Raw genomic sequence first — 22,953 nt, 5'->3', positions numbered from 1 at the left:
AACATTCCTTCATTGTATATAAATATTCTACTCCAATTTAATAATATACAGCTCCCATATACAGCTTAAATAAAATCTGGCTCCACATATACAGCACCCTCCCAGCTTAGTAATATACTGTATCCCATATACTGCCCCCCCAGCTTAGTAATATACTGTATCCCATGTACAGCCCCCCCCAGCTTAGTAATATACTGTATACCCCCCAGCTGAAATCTGGCCCCATATAAATATATACAGCCATAGCTGTATATAGCTATATACATAGCACACCCCACCCCCATCCCACAGTATAAAAACGATTCTGGCCCCATCCCATATAAAATACACAGCACCCCCCCCCCCCCCAACAGTTTGAAACGAATCTGGCACCATATAAAATACACCGCCCCCCACACAGTATAAAACGATTCTGGCCCCTTATAATATACATAGCACCTCTCCCCCACACAGTATAAAACAATTCTGGCCCCTTATAAAATACACAGCACAACAACCCCCCCCCCCCCACACACAGTATAAAACAATTCTGGCCATATATAAAAAGTATATATATATATATATAAAGGAGCATCCCCACCCCTACCCCTTACATTAGTATTCGCCCCTTATTAGCCACATTTAATTAATAAGCGTACATGAAAAATAATAAGGTGGCTCTGCTCTTCTGTGAGCCGTGGCTCCCGCTTGAGGTCATCAGCTGCCGCCTGTGTCACTGCATAGAACGGAGCGACGCCAGCAGCCGGAAAGGTGCTGTGTCGTTCCGCATATAAATTGCATCTGTGTCTTAAAGAGACAGGCATGATTTATTTAGCTGGTGGGCGAATCGTCCACATTAGAACAGCAAATTTTGCCGCTCTTTAAAGGGCCCGCATTCTGCCACCTGCGGCGAGATTTTCATCTGGACTCATGGCAGATGCGCCCCTGATTCTGCGTGTCCCTGTGCCAACTTCGACAAAATTATAGAAAATATTTAAAGCTGAAATGTACCCTCAACACCCTACTATACAACACCCACTTTTATTTTTAAAACTGCATAAAACAGTAACAATGTTGGCATAAATAATGAATAAAAAATGTACAACTTTTCAACATTAGAAAACTGAAATACTATTTCTGAATAGCTGCTCTACATAAAGACTGAAAAATATAATACAATATAATTTATATAAAAATCATATTTAGGACTTCAGCTGATACCTTCTTTGCCTCATAAATACTTTATTCTATTTTGCCTATTTAGTCCCATCATATTCTGCAGCCCACAAATTATTTTCAATCAGATATAAAAACAGATCAATTTTTTGGAAGACAAATGGAAGAATTCTATGGAGAACAGAAAAAATGGGTGAACCTTGAGTGAACCCATACAAATACAGGCAGAACAAGCTGCTTAGTCTAAAAACTTCAGAGCTGTATGGAAAATGCACTAACCATTAAAATACTAGCGCTATTTATGTACCAGGAGTATGCACGCTAGAGGGCTTCATCTCTGCAATATAGAGGGGAATGACTCAGACTGCATTAGCTCCCACATGTACGGGTATACTCTCCTCTAGAAGCAAAGACTTCAGCATTAAGAAACCAGCCATACGTTGTCTGTGAAACCTTAATAGGGAAGTTCAAGTAATGAAAATATTTGGCCAAATAAAAAGAACAAGCTAAAAAAACTAAAAAACTTTACTGGACATGTAGCTGCAGGGCTAAAAGTGCCTGGGGGTGAAATAGGTAAGTCAAGCTCTCCTTGGGTTTCTTTTATCTCTTTGCATTTGTTTTACCACTTTCTACAACCACAACATGCACAGACTGTTCAAAACCAAGTAGATGGGGTATATTAGAGCAACACCTCATTATCGGGGTTCCCACTCAATCAGGTAGTATAAGAGGTTTGATCTCCATCTTATATCAAAACTTGTTACTGAAATACAAAAGTATTTTCTTCAGATAAGGGGAAATGAGAGGGGGCCAATGGGCCAAATACAGAACAGCAACGGGTGGATATTTTAAAAATGACTCTGAAGTTGTCCCTCTAAGAGACCCAGAAATTCTCTGAGTTATTTTGTTTTATTGTGGGTCCTGTTGTTCTTCACAGAATTGTGACCCGGGATCTAAATGCAGTTCTGCAAATGCTAATATGATGGATGTGTTCTTGGAATGTTTACATATGGCCCATACTACAATATAGTTTTAGAATTGATAAGATTGTGGTATCTCCCCAATGTTTGAGGGAGATAACACTGATGCAGGATCCCTCTCTATAACTATTGTTTAGCTTTTTTTTTTATCAGCCCAGGAAACTGGAAACTTGCTTTGTAACTGAAATGGAATCTTTGATCTCTATTATGATACTTTGTGCCTAGGGATGTACATCTTTCACAAGTGCTATTGTGTTCTTTACCTGCCTAACTAACCTATTTATATACCTGCTGTGCTAAGGAAGAGCTGTCCTGTCCAGATTATGACTATATCCATGCGGCACTGCCTATCATAACCCGGGTTCGGGGTTGCATGTTTCAGGCAGGAGTGCAACAGCCATGAGGTGAGTAGAGTCTCTCGCTTCAGGCAGCCCCACTTTAAGCAAAGAAGGGGGCAGCATGAAGGGTGCAGCCACCACATTGAGTACCCATCTACTAAACGATACATTTCTACTGCATGGGGTAGAGTGGGGCACCATTATAGAGATCGCCTCAGGCAGTAGAGAGTTTAGGTTCACCCCTGATTTCAGGGTTTAGATGATTTAATATTGTATTGTTCTTTTAATTTTTGTTTGTACAGAGAGTGTTTCTTTGTTTATGTATATTTATTTTAATGAAAATGCTGTTGCAGTTGAATAACAAAAAAGATCTGATTGAAAAAGAGGTTGAGCCAATTAGAAACTAATAAGAGCTTGTTCTTAGCTACTTCTGGTAAAGCCAACACTGAATCATGTTAAAAATACTTTGCTCAGTTAATTAATTTTTTGGGAGTTGATCAAGTGCTAAATAACAAGCCTCCTCTGATCATCAGGGTTGTGCTCTCAGAAGCAGGATGTGCCATCACACCCAAATCCTAAATACTGCAAGTGATATGTAAGTAAACAGGTTAGAAACTACAACAAACATTTGAGTAAGCAGTTTGTTGTCTTCAAATGTTACATTTATACAAGTATAGCTTGTTATAGTGTCACTTCATGACTAGGAGCATTTTAACAATACTGTTCATTACCGAACAACTTGTCAGACCCTACTGTATTCTATATAGTCTCAGGATCTGTTCATCACCATCAAATGAAGGAGCCAGAATTTTAAAGAATAGAAATCCTGATGCCGATGTAAACAGAGTATTGCATCCATTACAGCATTTTGACATATTTACATTCAATATAAGCCTGGATCCATATTTCTCCAATAGTCCACATGTAGATAATTTACCTCTACCTGAGAAAAGAGATAATTTGATCACAATAATGAAGCCAGGAACCATCTGCTCCATGCTCCATCATTTATCCTGTGTCATCGGGGCCTCAGACATGAGCATTACGTTGAAGGCCTTTTTCCTGATAAAGTGTAAAACCTGTAGTTTACCCTGATGTAGTCTCCTACATTGTATACATTCCATAAAATATCCAAAAACCAATTTCGGCAGGACCCCTTAGAAAGCCAGACAGCTAATAGGGAGATTTATGAGGTCATCCCACAATGGGGTGCTGGGCAACCAATTATTATTTGTCATTTCTTTGGCATATTGATTTCATGCAGTCCTGTTTATGTGCTGTTGATTACATGAATTTGATTGTATTATTTGCCCTTATGTAATGCATCATTTGTTGAACATATAGTGGGTGATCTCTGGTCATATTCCATTTCATGTCATATGACTTTTAATTGTGTTTTTAAGTGTTTGTCTAATGTTGTATGAGCTTTAAATATAGATTAATGTCATGTTTGGTATAAATACTACTGCTGTCTATTATAATTTGCTCTCCTGTTTTATGTAGGTGTTTCACCTAGAAATGAGTCTGTAAGGAGTTTAAAAGTGGGGAAAAGGTGAATGTTCACTTTAAGACACTTTTGCATCTAGGAAAAAGCCATATCCTGCAGAAAACAAGATTGTTCTGGGTATGGTCAAGTTACAAAACTAAAAATAGGCACATGTTTATTTAGTCAAGATCTAACATGGAAAACTAAAGCTGCGCCCTTAACCTGACAATACTGAATATTCAGATAGATCTCTAATAGAAGGGCCACATGTGAGAGCAATTCTACCTCATAACAAAGATCATTGGCGTGGATTTATCGTTCTGGACCGGCCTTCAGATACCATTGTGATACTGTAATGTTGTCAGAGTTTCAATATACTTTGTTTTCCGTTTGTTTTGGCATTCAGTAGGGAAATGAGCAGTGTGTTACTGGCTCTTGTCTTAGCTACAGAGGGAAACAGGCTTCATATCGTTTTCTTAACAGAAAGAAAACAGCTCTTTAATATCTCCATTTAGAAATTAAATAGAATTGTAATGAGAAACAATTGAGATTGTTCTGAGTAAACTGCTGATGTACAATTGATAGAAACCTGCTGCTGCCCATTTAGCCAAGTTGCTAAGGACAACAGCACAAGCCATTTGTCTTGATATTCCCAAGATATTTGCAAGATGTCTTAAAGATAGCGCAAAGAGGCTTGATTATGTATACTGTATATGGCAGATGTAAATAGGAAATACTTAAAAGAGAAAACTGTGAGAAAAGTATAAGTGCACGTAGTAACTTGCAGGGATGCAGATGAGAAAGTAAAGTGACACAGCTGTACAAGCCAGCCCACGTAACCTGACTTTAACCTTACAGTGTCTCAGTCTTTGTTATTTTGTCTTATGACCCAGACTATCATAGTAACTTGTACTACCCTGGCAATGAATAATTTCTAACTTGCATACAATTTGTATTAGGATGTACATAGCAGAAGCAGATAAACAATGACCGGTGTGAACAGGGAACCACCTGCCCTCACAATGACAGATTAGCTAGGTGCATATAGCGGCTAACATTACAGTCCGTCATCTCCAGAGAGTGCTGCTCAGAGGACAAACACTGAATTCGCAGGAACATGACCCCAGAATGTTATTTCACTATTATAAAACAGCTGCTGAAACGCGGATACTGGGGTAACGAAGCAAAAGGGGGGAACTAGTAAATTTTATAAAGGGTTATAACTCAATTCTTGATTATCTAAAGAGTTTATTTCTATAATCTTTGGGGTGTACAAATGTTCGCTATTTCATAGTGCCTATATATAGTCTGAACAGTCTTCCCCCAACATACACATGTACACAATTTGTACATAGGAAATACCTGGACCAGTCTGGTAATCATTGGTTTACCTACTGAGCACCCATGACTAGGATAAGTATTCAGCGCAACAAATATGAGTTTGCTGTACATGTCACAACTCCTGGTTGCTTTTGATTAGAGATGAGCAAATCATTCAAGAGTTGATTCTGTAGAAATCTTTGCAATTCGGATCCAAATCTTTCAGTACCAACCTTGATTGTCCTGGAAATTAATATACAACCCCCCCCTAATCCTTTAAAACACATTTCCTATCTCATTTTGTTAATGTTATTAACACATTTTCAGTTTTCATTAAAAGGGATAGTAACAGAGGCCTAACAGACAATTAAGGAAACTATAGAAGTCTATTGAAATTAATGGACATTTTAAAGTATACATTAGGCTTCAGTTATTATCGTACCGTATATACAAGACTTTTTCAAATTGAATCAGAAAGAAATCGATTTAGAGTCTGAAATTTGTCAGATTTGTTCAAAATCTATAAATTGACAAATAAACTTATCTTTACTTGTGGTCATAGATACAGATATTCACCAGGCCATAAACAATCCCTAACCCTTGTCACACTAAGTAGAAAAATGTAGTTACCTGCTCCTGATATACTGTCCCTGGACATAAAATATAACATATTGGTTTTCTAATCACATCTATTATTATTGGCAGTTTAGAGCTAGATGAGGGCTATTTTCTTGCATCATGAGCTGCAATTTTCTTTGGTACTATTCCGGGTTTGTGTGACTTTTTAATCACTTTGTTTAAGCCATGTGGCATGTGGAGATACTTTTTCATGCACTCACTAAATGGGTTAAATAATAGATTATATTTATAGAGGGCAGTCCGAAAGCAGCGATACCATATGGCAAGAGATTTTAGTAATTGTTTTATTTTTTATTATGATAAAATGAAGTTCATGGAATAAAGGGTGAATATTTTTACTTTTTCCCATGTGGGGAATAGAAGGTGAATATCCTGATGGCAGCTTTTATACATGACAGTACCATAGTACTGCAGTGTGTACTGGCCGTCAGCATACAGCTGTACCTAATACAGGGTTAACTATGAAAGGCGATCAATGGTGCAGGAGGTGCCAATGCAGGAGGGAGAGTTGTCAGAGTATTGAATGTCCGGGATCGGTGAGTACACTGACCGGCAGGAACCCAGCTGTCACTATATGCCGAGCTCCTGCTGTGATAGCACAGGCTCTCCTGTGCCCATGCGATCTCCTCGTACGTCTGATGCTTTAAAGCAGAGCTCACCAGAACGTACTATAATGTCCAGGTGAGGGAAGGGGTTGAAACGAAAGTAAACAATTTAGTAAGATATAATAAATCAAACTATTGTATAAGACACTGGACAAGTTTGCAGAAAAATCAGAGTTCATTTTATGCTAGAACAGTGCCAAAAAAGGAGGCGGAAAGGAGAGAGGTTTTTGTAGGTTGTGCCAAAAAATAGGCACTGGGACAATGAGGTATTTACTTTAGTAAACAACCAGAATAAAAAAAGATATTTACAAAAGAAACCTCACATTTGGCAAGAGGAGAACACACAAGCCACATAAAAAATGTATTAACGTTTATCTGAACTGGAGATATCAAACCTCCAACCCTACACCTAGATAAGGGCTTTATATTTCAGAAAAATATAGTGTAATCAGTTTATATTCCCCAGGTTTTACCCCATTAAACTACTAACCACTCAGGTAGGGTATGAAATGTAGAATTCCCTCTTTTGTGTTAAATTTCACTTGTTTACCCAAAAGAAATCTTTAAAAGTCTCATATTTCCCAGAGATGAGTCAAGCTTCAGGCTGCAGGGGAATCGTCACTTCAGATAAGAATTTCATCTTGTAGTGCTGCTACACAGAATGAATCCAGGAGAAGCCATCTATTTGGTCTTCCCTTTCTGGGTTTATAACAAACCTTTTTGCCTGGTTATCTTTCTTTTTATGTCAAAGATTATTAGATGGGAATGTAATGGATAAACCAAAATTGAGACAACAAAAAGAAAATATGGAGGAACCTAACCCTATAGCCTATTACACGTGAATGCAAAGTCCCTGTAAGTCACAGAAAAAAAATGGACACGGGGGAAATGGAAATGCTCACAAAATTTAATTATTGTACATAATGTAATGGAGTCTGCTCCTCTCTAGTAAGATGTCTGGTTGGTGACAAGTAAATGAAAAATGTATAACAGAATTAGGAATAGACTGCAGTTCTATAGCTCTCCAAACCACTAAATCTCCAAATCTATGTTTTCATTGCATGCTACACAAGCGTACTTCAACCAAAATCATTAAAGGGTAAAATAATCTGTGACATTAAAAAACCTCTACTGACGAGATATTAACATTGCTCCCCGGAGGCAGTGGAAAGACATTCAACTAATTAGTGAAAAGCTACTGATTTCAATGAATGTCCAACCCATTAATACACAAGCATAGTGTTTCTATACATGTGTGACATCTACGAGGTTAACATGGGCCACTTTGAAGACAAGATGATGTACATGATTGTCTGCACTGGAGACTTGACCTAAGCTGGTCTTTGAATACACGGAATAAAACATAAAAGTTCTTTACCCTGAAGCGATAATATATGAAGTAATGCTGACTTTTACGAATAACGCAGCGTATAGTTATCAACTCCAATGTCCCCATTTGCTTTGAGATTCAGCTCTAGCAGCATGTGGTCTGTAATATATAGGCCTCACTATCTCATTAGTACCAATCTTTTGGTTTCAACTATTGTGTTAGGTCTAATATTTCAGTATTACTTTCAACTATGGATCCTGCAGTCTTTACCCAATAGATTCTAATACAATTCACAACTACTTGTAACATAGCTAAAATACTGTATAGTGACACAGAAAAATAAAGGCTACATTCACACGGACGTATAAAAACGGCCGTATACGTACCGTTTTTTTACGGGTTACATACGGCCACATTCATTTCAATGGACAATACGTTCAACCATTTATATTGCCGTTTTTGACACTGGAGTGTACGTACCGTATACTGGCCGTATAAAAATATAGAGCATGTCCTATTTCCTCCCGTATTTCAGTTATGTATGCCCTTAAAGTCTATGGGCATGTATAAAATACGGGTTAAATACGTGCTGCATACTGATGAAAAACGTCACGTATATACGGGCTCATACGGCCCGTAAATACAGGACTGGAGAAATCATACGGTCGTGTGAATGACTGTAAAATTTTCACACTAGCAACAAAGTCTGGTTTTGTGACTCTGTTTATTCTGTGTGCATCTGTCGGATTAACAGGCCTGAATGATAGATTATTGGGAAACAGAAAAAGTATGCATTGAAATATTTTAAAGTGCACTACACAATGCCATATTTACTTAAAGAGGTTGTCCAGGTATAAAGTTTTATATATGGTGGTTTATATGGGAGAGCTTTAAAATTAATAAAAAAGCATAAATGGGCAGCAAGGGGGCTTAGTGTTTAGCAGGACCTGGGTTCTAGTCCCAGGGTCAACATCTACAAAAAGTTTGTATGTTCTCTACGTGGGTTTCCTCCAGGTCCTCCAGTTTTCTCCCACACTCCAAAACATACTGGTAAGTTGATTAGCTTGTGAGGCCCCTTGGGGACAGTGAACGATTTGGCAAGCTCCGTGCAGTGCTGCATAATCTGTGTGCACTATATAAATAAAGGAATTATTATTTATTATTATTATTATATACTTGCAGTCACTGCCGGGTCTCTGTTTGTTTACCATTCCAACCCCAGCTGCACGCCTGCTACTGCCTGAAACGAATGCTGTAGTAGTCACGTCACTGTGGTCAAGACGGCACTGCCAGCCTCCGTAAAAACAGACCCGGCAGTGACGGCCTGCACTGCCACTGAGTGCCAGCGGGGAGAAAGGAAAGTATATGCTGGTCATTAATTTTAAATCTTTTTACATATCTGAGCAACCACTTTAAGGGTGAATAGAGAAATGGTAGACTCCCTATAAAAGGGATAAACTCTGATAATGCAACCACATTAAAGCTTTAGGCAATGACTCCACAATAGCTACAAGTTTTAGTAAAACTGTGGAAATCCCAGGAATGCATCTTAATGTTAGGGCCCCCTGTGCCTCAGTAGGGGCCCGAGACCAATTTTTTACCCCATATCACACCCATATTTATCATGCTGACAACTAATGAAAAATATTTTTGTATTGTTTCATTCATGAGTTTATTAATGATTCATTAAACTTGGCACTCATTAAGGAAGGTCATTGTAATCCATCATGCCATATCATTCAGCTAATTTACAAAAATAGATGTCTAATTTTTTTCCCTTTTATTATACTGTTCTGTAAGGACACAGCTGAGGAAATGAAGTGGGTAAGAAAAACATTCCTAGCATTTTAAAATAAATAAATAAATGCACATTTATTCTTCATCTCCTTGCGGTACAGAATGTACTCATTTAGGTTGCGCACATAATGTAAACAAGGACACAAAGACTGGTAATAATTTAGATTCTGACTCTGATCATTCTGCATAAGGATGTCCACAGAAAATTACAAAGTTATTTCATTCAACCATTGCTGGAGGGGTCACTATGAAGAAGAGAAAATAAAATAAAGCTCACCTAAGCATAAGGCTCTATTCATGGCACGTTTATGGGCTGCATCTGCAGTAAATACCCACATGAGAATAACAACAATGCAAACTTGCATGCAACATACCCAGAGGGCCAGTTCTAGACAAAGTGGGGCCCTGGGCAAAACTAAAAGTGGGGCCCCAAAATTAAACTATTTTATGACCAGTCACAGTCAGCAAAGGCTCCCTTTAGTATGGTAAAACAAACTGTAATATGGGAGAATTTTATAGGAGATAGATAGATGATAGGGAAATTGATGGGCAGCATGGTGGCTCAGTGGTTAGCACTACAGTCTTGCAGCACTGGTCAACATCTGCAAAGAGTTTGTATGTTCTCTCTGTGTTTGTGTGGGTTTCCTCCGGGTCCTCCAGTTTCCTCCCACACTCCAAAAAATTACTGGTAGGTTGAATAGATTGTGAGCCCCATGGGGACAGGGACTGATCTGGCAAGCACAGTGCAGCACTGCGTAATCTGTGTGCGCTACATTAATAAAGAATTATTAATTATAATGATTATGATAGAAGATAAATATGAAAGATGATAGAGATTTCTAGATGCAGAATATAAAGTAGATGATATATGCTGTAGATAGATATGAAAGATAAATAAAGTAGAAGAGAAACAGAAGATTAATAAATAGAGAAAAAGCGAGATATATAAATGGTCAGATTATAGGAGATAGATAACTAGACAGATAGATGATAAGCATCTTCAACCGGGAATTCAACCAAGGGGTATTAACCCCGGGATTTCTGGATATTTCGTTTCGTTATCGGGCAGAGCAATTTTGACAATTTTGACGTTTAAAAATAAAAAATATAGCAATAAAACAGAATAAAAAGTAAAGGCGCCTAAATAAAACCTATATAATTTTGAAAGCAGACAACCAGGCGATGCATTTGGCAATTAATATTCAAAATTCCTCTGAAATATGTACAAATCCAGAATACTTAAATAAAGAAAATATACTTTCCTAAAACAGTAAGATGTGAGGATATCATACAGACCCCACATGTGTATATTCACCAAAATATGCACCAAAGGGAATGTTAAATCCACAGGGAAAACCAAACAATTTAAGGAGAAAATTGCATTGAGCTTCACAAAGATCTATCATTGTATGCTCCTTACACAATGGTAACCCAAATAGATAACTATAAATCCATAAACCAAGCTAATGAGATAATATAAGTCACTTTTAGATGTGCGCCAATGTATTAGCAGCACAATAACAGAACCCTCCGCGCTTCATAAGAATTTGAGTGAGAATGTCATAACACAGGTGTAAGTAATGGAGGATGGTGTGAAATAAAAACTTTATTCCAGAACATGTCTGTGTTTTTGGTTTTACATAGAACTTTATGGACATGTTCTGGGTCGCGGCGTTAATATGTTGCCACATTAGGCGAAGAGGATCGAATGTTCATCATATCAGTCAATTTTCGCAAAAAAATTTTCGCAGTCTGATGGCTAAGAATCTGGAGGGAGGTCACACTTCAGGGGACTGTATCTCTGGATCTGTGACATATAGAACCTCAGTTTTTTTCCTAAGAAAGAAGAGAGTCTCCTCTTTTATATGAATCTAAATTTGTGTTTCTAAGTGTCAGGAAAATTGAGATATTAACTGTTAAACTGCCATCGGGAGTGATTTTTATATATAAAAATGGCACCTGATATTCTCACTTTAAAAGTGAATATCTTTGGATCCATGGCACCTAGAAACAAAGTTCAAGATTCATTTCGTTCAAGGTCCACTTTTCCTACCCATAGCACCGGCCCTGCATACCCAGAAGGTATCCATATATAGAGTGAATATATAATTACCGTATATACTAGAGTATAAGTCGAGTTTTTCAGCTCGAAAAATGTGCTGAAAAACTCAAAGTCCGCATCAGATCACCTTTATTTTTCTGTAGCACATGTCCAGCAGACTGCCCCATTAATAAAACAGCAAGCAGAGTGCCCCCATTAATGTAATGTCCAGCATAGTGCCCCCATTCAGTTAAGGGGGGCATCTGAAGTAGACTTTTCATTAAAAGGGTGCTCTGCTGTGGACATTTCATTAAGGGGGACTCTGCTGTGGACATTTCATTAAGGGGGACTCTGCTGTGGACATTCCATTAAAAGGGGATTCTGCTGTGCTGGAATTTAATGGGGGGCTCTGCTGTGGACATTTCATCAATGATGTGCAACTGCTTCAATACACTTTATTAGAGTAGTGGCTACATTCCCGCTCCCCTAGGGCTTATACTCAAGTCAATAGCTTTTCCCTTTTTTGTGGTAAAATTAGGTGCCTCAGCTTATATAGGAGTAATTACAGTATGAGGGGTAGTTCAGCTGCAGAGCACAAAGAGACCGGGCCAGGCAGGGGCAGCATCCACATCTCCTACACTGGTCTGGACAGTAGTCGGGGTAGAGGGTTTTTATACAGTTAGGGAATGTGATTGGTCTTCCTAAATAGCTGGGTTATAAAAGCATATTTGAAGTTCATAATTAAATTATTTTTATAAACAGAACACTATTAAGGATATAGAGTATATAGAGTAGTAAGTAAGTCTAAAAATCCAGGCACATGTTAGTTTGTATGCTGGGGGGGGGGGGGCTAGTCATGTGAACAGCTCATGACCCATGGGACACTTAATCCACCACTGACTTCCTAAATAGGTTTCCCCTAGCTGTGCTCTGCAATAATAAAAAAATAAAATAAACAAAAAACTATCTTCAACCAATTCGCATACATGAATACTGAATCCTCAACAACCTCACAAACTGTAAAATCTGAATTAAGGATTTTGTGTTTCCCCTGAATGGCTAAAAGGTAAAAGGTAAATGTATGTCATTGTGCCCTGTGCGATACCCTTTTTTAGTTATCTAAAACCCATCCAAATAATATAGTTACAGCGGATTTTTGCATTTTAAAGATTTCCTTCCTTATTATTTATTAAACATTTTACCATGACAACCAGATGAAGTGCAAGTGAAAATCTTTGTTCCCTTCTCTGCAAAAAGGGAATCTAATTCTGTCCGCGGCCTTACCTGGTATCAGCACTGTTGCCTCGGACCGCACATAAACCAACATAAACCAACACATTGAGCTAGTCATCTTGATGACTAGTACATCAGAGGATCATACTCCTTTATAGTCACACACGTCAGTGCAAGAGTATGTAATAATGTCCTGGAGTTGGTCCATTACTAACTTAAATGCTGGAATTCTTGCCCCAGGGATCCAGTGGGCCATTAGCTTCCCCAACCAGGGGCAGATTAAAACTTCCATGGGCCCCAGGTTGTATGAATATTATAGCCCGCTCGCATCTGGAATTCACTATCCTACATCTGTTACTAGAATCAATTCTTGGGGGGAATGGAGGATGCATCCCTTCTGCTTTCAATCTGCAGTTTCAGAACCTTTATAGGTCCTTAAAAGGTTCTGAAATGGCTCTTGTGTACATGTGTATTCAGAGCAGGAACAGCTGTATAAGAATTTCATGGGTGAAGGTCTTTCTAAAATTTGGTAGGTAGTTTGGGTTGTCATGGGCCCCTTAAAAGGATTGGGCCCTGGGCTACCAACTAAACCTCCTATATTATAATCCACTACTGTCTCCAACTCAAGTATTTCAGGTAATTGGGTCCCTTTTCCCTTTAATGGTATATTAAACTGCATATTTCCTTCCCTAGTTAGGTTGCATTCTATAACACTAAGTGGTGGGATACTAGTGTACATTATTATTATTTGTACAGGCAGTCCCTTACTTAAGGACACCTGACTAACAGACGACTCATAGTTAAAGACGGACCTCTGCCCACTGCGACTTGTGGCAAAGCTCTCTGAATACTTTATTATACAATTTTTACATCTACAGGCGGTCCCCTACTTAAGGACACCCGACTTACAGACGACCCATAGTTACAGACGGACCCCTCTGCCCACTGTGACCTCTGGTGAAGCTCTCTGGATGCTTTATTACAGTCCCAGACTGCAATAATCAACTGTAAGGTGTCTGTAATGAAGCTTTATTGATAATCCTTGGTCCAATTATAGCAAAAAATTTTGAAACTCCAATTGTCACTGGGGCAAGAAAAAAATTTGTCTGGAACTACAATTATAAAATATACAGTTTCGACTTACATACAAATTCAACTTAAGAACAAACCTCCAGACCCTATCTTGTACGTAACCCGGGGACTGCCTGTATTGACTTTTCATGATGCTTAAAGAGGACCTGTCACCCTCAAAAACGGCACTAGGAGCTGCTTACTAAAGGGGAAGAGGCAGCACCTCGGACCTCCCCCTCATAAAATAGGTTTGTAGTGTAGAGCGCAGCAGTGTTAGTTAACGTTATCAGAGGTTTCCAACATGTCAGTGTCTTCCTCTGTCGGTGGAGTGCAAATGAGGAGGCGCAGATTGTGTCTCCCTTGAACACGGTCAGTTTGAACATGGATTTAGGCTGGCTGGCTGTTTGGATTGATTAGAACCACATCCACTACTCGCCTGAAGCTTATCTAAGGTTCATTGATAGTTAACTCACTGATATTGACAGGCTTTCTCTCTACTCACATTAGTCCCTTGCTACTCTGTTTTGTCCTTATCTCAGAGTTTTGACCCAATCACTGTTAAGGGCAGGACTCTGATATCACATAAGAGATTTCCACACTCATGTTAGGCTTTCTGTTATTGATCTTTCTTTCTAGGCTCCAGACTTTTCTTGTGATTCTGATCTCCTGGTATCCCGACTTTTTGCTTGTGTTTTGACTTTTCTCTGCTCTTGTGATTTAGTACTGTCTTTGTCCTCTTTTTTTTCTGAACCAGCTCTGCTGTATTGTCTTGTCCTTTCATTGTATTTTGCACTTTGTCCTTTACCACTACAAATTGGGAGTTTGCCTACTTAGCCAGGTTTTTTATTACAGCAGCTTTCAGATTCGCCATATAGTACATAGGCTTATTTTACTCAGAAACATTGCTCCCGCAGTATAAACCTACATATCCCTCAGCTCATAATCCCTCCATCTGCCTTGGGATATTCCAGCATGCATATACCCTATATTCACGCATTCTCTTCTTCTCAGTGAATGAGATGTTTCAACATTTAAATTTTCTAACACTGCATATGACTCATAATTTGCAACTTAAGAAATAGAGTTTAGCATCAGGCTGAGGTGTTGTCTACTATCCATTTTTAGAGACTGTTATTTGATACATATGGTAAGGTTAATTGAAATAGGCAGACCCATATGGAAATCTGCCTTAATCCTGGATTTATGCCTTAAAGATAGGACATATCTGAGTTTTACTGGATGGATGGCAATGCTTGTTATGACCATGCTTAGTGGTCTATATCTTCCTGTCTCCATCAAGTATGTCTGGGACTGCATCCAAATAATGAGAATTGTAAACAGATGTGTACATCAAAATACTGTAAAGCAGACCCACTGCTTGCAGTAGTGTTGGGAGTTGTAGTCCTTTACATAGAAGCATTTTATACATTTTTCCATCCCGAGAGTTTGGCACTTTACAGATTGCCAAAGGGTTATGTATACAGCACATATATCAATCATTAAAACCACTTGCCTAATATTGTTTAAGTCCAACTTTGTTCCACTAAACATAGTATGGAATTTACAAGACCTCTGTAGCCATCCTGTGTTATCGGGCACTATGATATTAATAAGAGATCCTTTAAGTTGGGAGATGGGGCTTTTATTATTTTTCAAACTGTAAACTTTAATTAGGGGTTTTCCCTAAAACACAATAGATACACATTATGCACCAGACAATATGCTGGATAAGGTATTTAGTTCACAATACATCCCATAATGTATAGCTTACTAACATGACAATACATGTCTCTCCAAGATCCTCACATAATGTAACTAGAGGCTTTGGAACATTATCCAAAAAGCACATCCATGGAAACAGAACCCACTGTAGAAAACTAAAACTAAAAAGAAAGGCTAGACAACTAAAACTAAAAAGAAAGGCTAGAAAATCTATCCACAATAATACAAAACCTAGGAAAAGACCAGACAGATAGTAAAAACTAAGGGGGTACATTGAAACTGTAGTATAGCTACATGTACGGAAGTGCGAAGTTCAGATAGCTCGGGGAGGCCATGCAGTTATGTTCCAGGTTAATATGCCACTAAGAGCAAGGAGGATTTTATTGAGAAGAATTGTTTTGCGGATTATTGATCAGATTGGCAATTGAGGATTATTTCCGAAAGCACATACTGCTGAAAGCCATGACAATGAAAACATTGATACATTGATCAGGTATGTTTGATCTTTACAAGGTTAATGTAGGTGCAATATGTAAAAGTCAGGACCCAATGTACTATAAACAACTTAAATGGGCCAACTTCTGCCCAATTCAACCCTTAATGTCACATATATTACAAAACCATGAGAGAGTGAGAAGGAGACAACTATTGGAACAATATGTCAATCAACTTCTATCTGAGGAACCATGCAAGATCTCACCCCTTGGTTTTAAATCCTGCAGTGCTCAAGATGTGCAGGCCCATCTGAAGTTTGCCAATAACACCTGGATGATAATGTGAGTCATTGGGAGAAGATGCTGTATTCAGATGAGAAAAATTGAGCCCGTTGGCATTAACTCAACTCACGGTGTTTGGAAGAGGAGAAATGCTGCCTTAGAGGTGTTTCTCTGCTAAGGGTGCAGGACTACTTCACAGCATCAATGGAAGAATGGATGGAGCCATGTACTGTAAAATCCTGAGCGACAACCTCCTATTCTCCGCCAGGACATTAAAAATGGGTCATGTCTGGGTCTTCCAGCAAGACAATGACCCAAAACATACATCAAAAGCAACAAAGGAGTGGCTGAAAGAACCACACTCTGGTCATGGAGTGACATTGCCTAAACTTAATTCCATAGAAAACTTATGGACTGAACTGAAGCTCTGAATTCCCAAGCGACAGCCTCAAAATCTTAAAGCATCATCAGAATCTGGCGAAATTAACCACTACCAGCATATCATCAAGCAGCTGAGCAGCTTCACGATCATGTTTCTCTCATAGCTTAGTGAGGTAGCATCATCAAGAAAATCAACTTTGAAGTGAGGTGTAAATTGCTTTTATGAAGTCAAGGAGGCGGAGAGTTTACACTCAAGTCAAGCTTTACCTGTCTCAGTATTCCCCCTTCACTGTAATGAATGATCCTGCATCCAAGGACATCATTGACCTGATCTTCTGAAGTCTGACGCATGATGTAAATCACAGGGGAGGAGGCACTTGGAAGTAGGGAGAGCTTGACTTCAGTGTTAAACTCTCCACCTCCCTGACTTTATCAACCAGTTAACACCTGACTTCAAAGTTGATTTTCTTGATGATGCCTCCAAGCTGGGCCATGAAAGAAACATCATCTAGAAGGTGTTCAGCTAATTGACAAAATACTGGTAATCTCTCAATGTTAAAATTAACCTATCTTTAAAATGATAGAATGTCCATGTCTTTGTCAGTGGGAAAACTTAAGAAATCAAATACCGGTATATATGTTTTATATATATATATATATATATATATATATATATATTAACCAAAATTTGCATTGAATAATGAATCTCAGGGGAAGGAGATAGAATTCCAGAAAAGATGCTTGGATGGCTTATAATAAAGGTTTTATGTAGTATTTCATTAATTTAAAGTCAATCAATAAAGATCAATTCCCCAAAAATATAAAACAGAATATCTTTTCACAGAAAAATCTGTTAGCTATAACACATATGATCTGCTACTATAATGCAATAAAACCAGTATATTTTAGAACACTTTTTAAGCTACAACACATTTCAGAATAAAGAATCATCCTGCTGCCTACCTTCCCCAGTCAGTAAGAATCCTCTTTACGACAAACACATTCAAATACCATAAAGTGAGGAGCCTTTCAATGGAACATGGAGAATGTTAGGTTACTACAGGAGGTTTAAACAAAATCTCAAAAACACAAGTTAAGATTATGAAAAGCTGCCTCCTGCACATTATATGACATATATTTCACTTAAAGATCTTCTCTCTCGTGGTTTTAAGTATTTTATGGGAAAGACAGTAAAATGTTATAGTCCTGCAATCGTTTTCTACAATAAGAGCAAACATAGCAAACTCTCTTCCCCGCCTACATGAGCACACAATATAACAATGCAGTGTCACTATGTTCTTCACTGTATGTTCCTGCAGTAAAAGCTGAACAGAAATCCAAACACTTCGCAATCCAAAGCACACACTCTTCCCATTCTGACTTCCTAACTTTTAAGTGAGTGAATAAAAGACCTACCTCGTAACAGCCATGGGTGCAGGATGAGTACAGCTTCTTGAAGCCTTGCTACTCACTTATAAACTATCACATTGCAATGAAAGCTTTTACCATATTCGATTCTTAGAGTTGTGTGTGAATTTGCCAAATCCTTGCATGACAGGGGATAGTTTAATAGAGAGAGAAAAAAAACATATATGCGATAACTGGTTTGGCTGGTTCTGTTCCCACAGAGCATCATAGTAAGACAACTTGTGGGCACTTCTCGTATAGTGAAATGAGCATTTGGCAACCAGTCAAATTCACAAATTCTTTAATAGCTGCGAAAGAACTTGCAGATGAAATATGACTTGTCTTCTAGAGTAATCAGCCATTAATCCCCATAATGTCTGTCTATCTTTGTAGACTAACAATTAAGAAAAACAAGTTTTCATATTTAATTCCTTCATAAAAAGTAAAAACAACAGTAATCAATGTTAATCAGAGACTGCCTTGTGCCCGGCTCGGAGTAAACTGTAGAGCTCATGAGATGATGCTGCAATCCAGATTCTGTCTGTTCTACATCCAAGAAAACATTCCAAATAAAAAGAGCAGACCCGGCCATCTTACAACCTGATTGCAAAGATGATGAAGTCAGTTTTCCTGCTTCTTACAAGTATTTGGACCAATGTCATGATGAGTTATGTCAGTTGTGACCTCAGAAGCAGTCTTGCTTTAGTTGCATTTTATAAAAATGTACTGCCATCTACATGATGTTTTGTGACATGATGATCACTGATCCCCATGATCTTTTTATGGACGAATAATACAAGTCTAGCAAAAGCTTATCAATATCAATTTTTGTCCTCAGAAAAAAAAAGAATTTTAAAAACCATTTCTATTCAAAATGGGAGGGGTACCTCAACAAAAAAATCTTGACAGAGACGTGGCAAATTATATGGAGCAGAACAGCCAAGTCGTCCATTTGTACCGCTTATAAAGAATCCCAATACAAGGTGCTAATGCACTGGTATCATACTCCAGCACTGCTACACAGGCTGAATCCAATGGTTCCAGATGCCTGTTGGAGGTGTCATACTGAGATAGGCACATTGTTCCATATCTTCTGGACATGCTCACTTATAACCCCATTTTGGCAACGAATAGAAGCTCTCACTGGGGAGTTGTTTGGTAGTGTCATCCCGTTAGACCCCATGCAATATCTCCTCAATGTCCCCCCACGCAATTTGAGAAAACATCTTTCTAGTTTATTTTTAAGTCTTTGCACAGCATCCAAATGCTTGATAGCAAGGGCATGGAAGCAGAGTGCGCCAACGGCAGAATCAGAACTATTTGCTCGGTTGAAAGAGATGTGCTCCCTAGAAAAACGGCCTCCCTCAATAATACAGTTGACGCCTACCAGAAGGTATGGGAACCTTGGAACTCCTTTTGTGTACTCAATGATTTGTAGATGTGGTGGGTCCTCCCCGGGTGTGAATGATACACCACCATTGAACCACTAACAATGCGGCACTGGAATGCTTCTTAAAAGTTTGTATACTTTATATAGTGTATATGGTAATTACCTGCAGAGTCAACTCTGGACATGTAGTAGCCTCTTTAAGCTCCCGGGCTAGGGCCAATCCGCCTCCTTGCATGGCCATGCCTCTTTTGTCCCAGCTCACGGAAACCGTCAGAGCACCAGGAGCTCCTGTGCATGCTCAGGTCTCCCCTCTAGCCAGAAATGCACTAAGAGCCAGTTCTGCTGCTGGGCCATGCCACCACTTTCACAAGCGGTTGGATGTGCAGAAGGTCAGGCTCTTCCACTGTAGCTACTAAGAAAAGTTGATTCCAGATGGTAGGTTGAAAGAAAATCTACCATAAAAATCAAGCATGATAAACCAGAAGCTAATAGATCCAGACACCGTGACTGTTGTTATATTCTCATATGTGTTACCCATGATCTACTCCCTTCTAAAAAAAACTATTAAAATTATGGTAAGGAGCAGGAAGGTGTACCATAACCTCTCCCTGTTGTAGCTACACAGGCTGTAAATATGCATCTGTGCCTACTTAATGGCATGCTTTTGTGAATTAAGAAAATGTTGGAGATTGAAGATTGAAATATGCTTAGAAAATCCCTGCGTAAGTCAGCAACTCCACATAGAAAAAGCTGCAGTATTCCCATGTATGAACACACTATTGGCTGGGTTTTCAAGCCACATTAAGTTTGCTGATCTCTGGGAGGTCCAGGGGGGGGGACCATTGTTTCCTTCATATGAACAGAGCAGCTCTATGGCTCTGACGAAGATAATCAACTTCTGTCAACATTATAGGCAGCAATTTATCTGTAGACCAGGTGGCTGTTGCCACCAAAACTTTATTATCAAACTATAGATCCATGATTTTGTAGTCTTTACGAGCTCTTAGGTTTTTGCCTTAAATGTTTGTTGGAGAAGATGAAAAGTTAGGTAAACAACTTTAAGATTTACTAAAATAGACTGGCATGGCATAGAGAAAAGTTTGTATGTCTAACACTCTGTCTAGCCTAAAACTGTGGTAAACAAAGGGCAATATAAAAAAACCTCAAAGGCTTAATTCCAACACTGGCAGAAAAGTACAGATGTAATGACTGCAAGACAATGCTGACCATTGTTCAGAGAAGGAAAACACTGCCATTGCCAAGCGACAGAACAGAACTGTCAAGTGAGCGGACAGCAGTGGGTTTTATATTGTAGTCTACAGGGTGATTATTATACATTGATCCACAGAATATGCCTTTTGTGATACAATAGAAACAGCAAAAAACAAACAAACCTATGTAATTGCTAATAACAATGATTCTGAGAAATCCCTCCATGGTAAATAATCCTATGAGCGGAGACAATGTCACACTATTAATATGAAGACAGGACAGTTTTATGAATAACATTCTGAAAAACATTAATGATTCGGCAATGAAGGGACCTGAACAAATTTTGTAACCCATTAAACTATACATCTACACACACATATTAACCCACTAACAACCAGGTTATGTCTGCATTATACAACTGACACAGATCAGCTAGAACTTTTAAAGCCCTTGCCATGGTTCCAGTCCTGCAGCACAAATTAACATGTGAAAGGTTGTTAAGGCAGCCTTGTAAAAATAACAATTAGTTTAGAAACACGTTGAAGTAGACATCTATTAAAATATGAAATAAACTAAAGCCACACATTGCACTGTGTGCCAAGTTTACATAAGGCAAAGGGATGGGGAAGTGCTGAACAGGAGCACGGGGAAGGCTGAGACAGTGTAATCTGCAGTGTGGAGGGTTCTGGGAACGCCCCAATAGGCTTTCAGATTCATTAGCATAATTTTAAAGTTTAGAAGGAAGGAGGCCGTAAATAACAAATTTAAGGACATTACCACAGTCACAGTGGCTGAATCTATAAGTTAGTGGACCTGGTTTATCTTGCTCGATTTTGATGGTAGATTTCCTATAACCACTTACTGATGTGTGATGTATCCGCACGCCGTTGTGGATGAAGTCTCATGGGCTAATTCCTCTCCATACAAGGTGGGTGTTTGCTGTATATCACAGCAACCAACCCCTGGTTAACCCACTGATCACTGCCAGCGTCATGTGGACACCACCATTTTGGCTAAGGTGGTTGTGTCCACTCCACCATCTTGGCTGAGATCGTTGTTTCCCGTGACGTCATCAGGGAGTGACAATCTGTAGCCATGAATGCCTATAGCCTTTATATATTCTGAGGCTATGCAGCTTCATGGCCTCTATTACATTGTACCAAAGAAATTTGCATTAAATTACTATAGAAATTTTGGAAATTAACTTCAACTAATTAATAAATGTCATATTGCTGCTCAAACTAGTGGTCACTCAATGGGTGTTAAAGAAATTTAGAAAATTAATGTCATATTCTGTGGCTGTGCTGAAGATGATCCCTCAGGTCACTGAAACCTCATTTCTGTGATTTCCTGAGATGAGGTGTTCGAAATTTGCATTGGATGCTCCAACAGCAAATGCAGCTTCTTCTCTCCTCCATCACAAATCTGGCTTGGGTTATGCACCCCTGATCTAGGCTTTTAAAGGAGACGAAAATGGCTGTACTTTATGTACATACTCAGTAGTAAAGTGCCTTTGCTACATATCACAGGAAAAAGGCACTGGACCCCATGCAGGCACTCATCTTAGAACTGCTAGAGTGACCAGGAAAACAAATTTGGCTAACCCACTCCACACCCCTGGTCTGAATATGTAAGCCACAGTCATGTTGTGACTATAAAGCGGTATATAAGCCACTATATCCATGATGGGTTAGTGCTGCAAGTAATATGTAGTCAGAACTGTCTGGACCACCGCGGGAGGTGGTACTAGCCGACACCTGGGACCGGAATCTAAGTCGCACCTGGTCTTCACCAAAGCCAGGTTACAACCAGGTCGTTCCACAGGTGCGTGGTGGCAGCCCGCGGCGGCATCAAAGGTCGAGTTACCTTTGCAGGAGACAGTCTCATGGTCTAGTTCAGGCTCAGGGTCAGGGCAGGAGGCAGAGATGCAAGGTCAAGTCCAATCCGGGGTCAGCAACCCGAAGTCCAGGCGGAAGGGAAACAGGAACACAGGAACGGACTGGAACACATCGGAGCAGGGAGGCAGGAACACACAGGAGCATGGGAACAGGAACACAGGAACTGGAACGCAGGAGCACAGGAACAGGAACTGGAATGCAGGAGAACGGGAACAGGTACACACAGGAGCAC

General features: G+C 39.2%; 1 protein-coding gene across 3 annotated transcripts in view; it reads right to left on the bottom strand.

Annotated features, from left to right (window-relative positions):
- Positions 1-22,953, bottom strand: part of THRB (thyroid hormone receptor beta) — a 203,488-nt gene that overhangs the window by 55,069 nt on the left and 125,466 nt on the right. The window contains exon 1 of one of the 3 annotated variants that reach the window (XM_072153622.1): positions 18,231-18,365. The exons of 1 other annotated variant lie outside the window; for it this stretch is intronic. The gene's annotated coding sequence lies outside the window, so the exon portion shown is untranslated. Of the gene's footprint in view, positions 1-18,230; positions 18,366-22,953 lie in introns of those variants that run through there. One more of the 3 variants, XM_072153624.1, reaches the window with a different exon arrangement.

The sequence above is a fragment of the Engystomops pustulosus genome, chromosome 5 (assembly GCF_040894005.1).
Source record: "Engystomops pustulosus chromosome 5, aEngPut4.maternal, whole genome shotgun sequence".
NCBI lineage: Eukaryota > Metazoa > Chordata > Amphibia > Anura > Leptodactylidae > Engystomops > Engystomops pustulosus.
The sequence above is the reverse complement of the archived record's forward strand: the minus strand, read 5'-3'. Positions and strand labels throughout refer to the sequence as shown.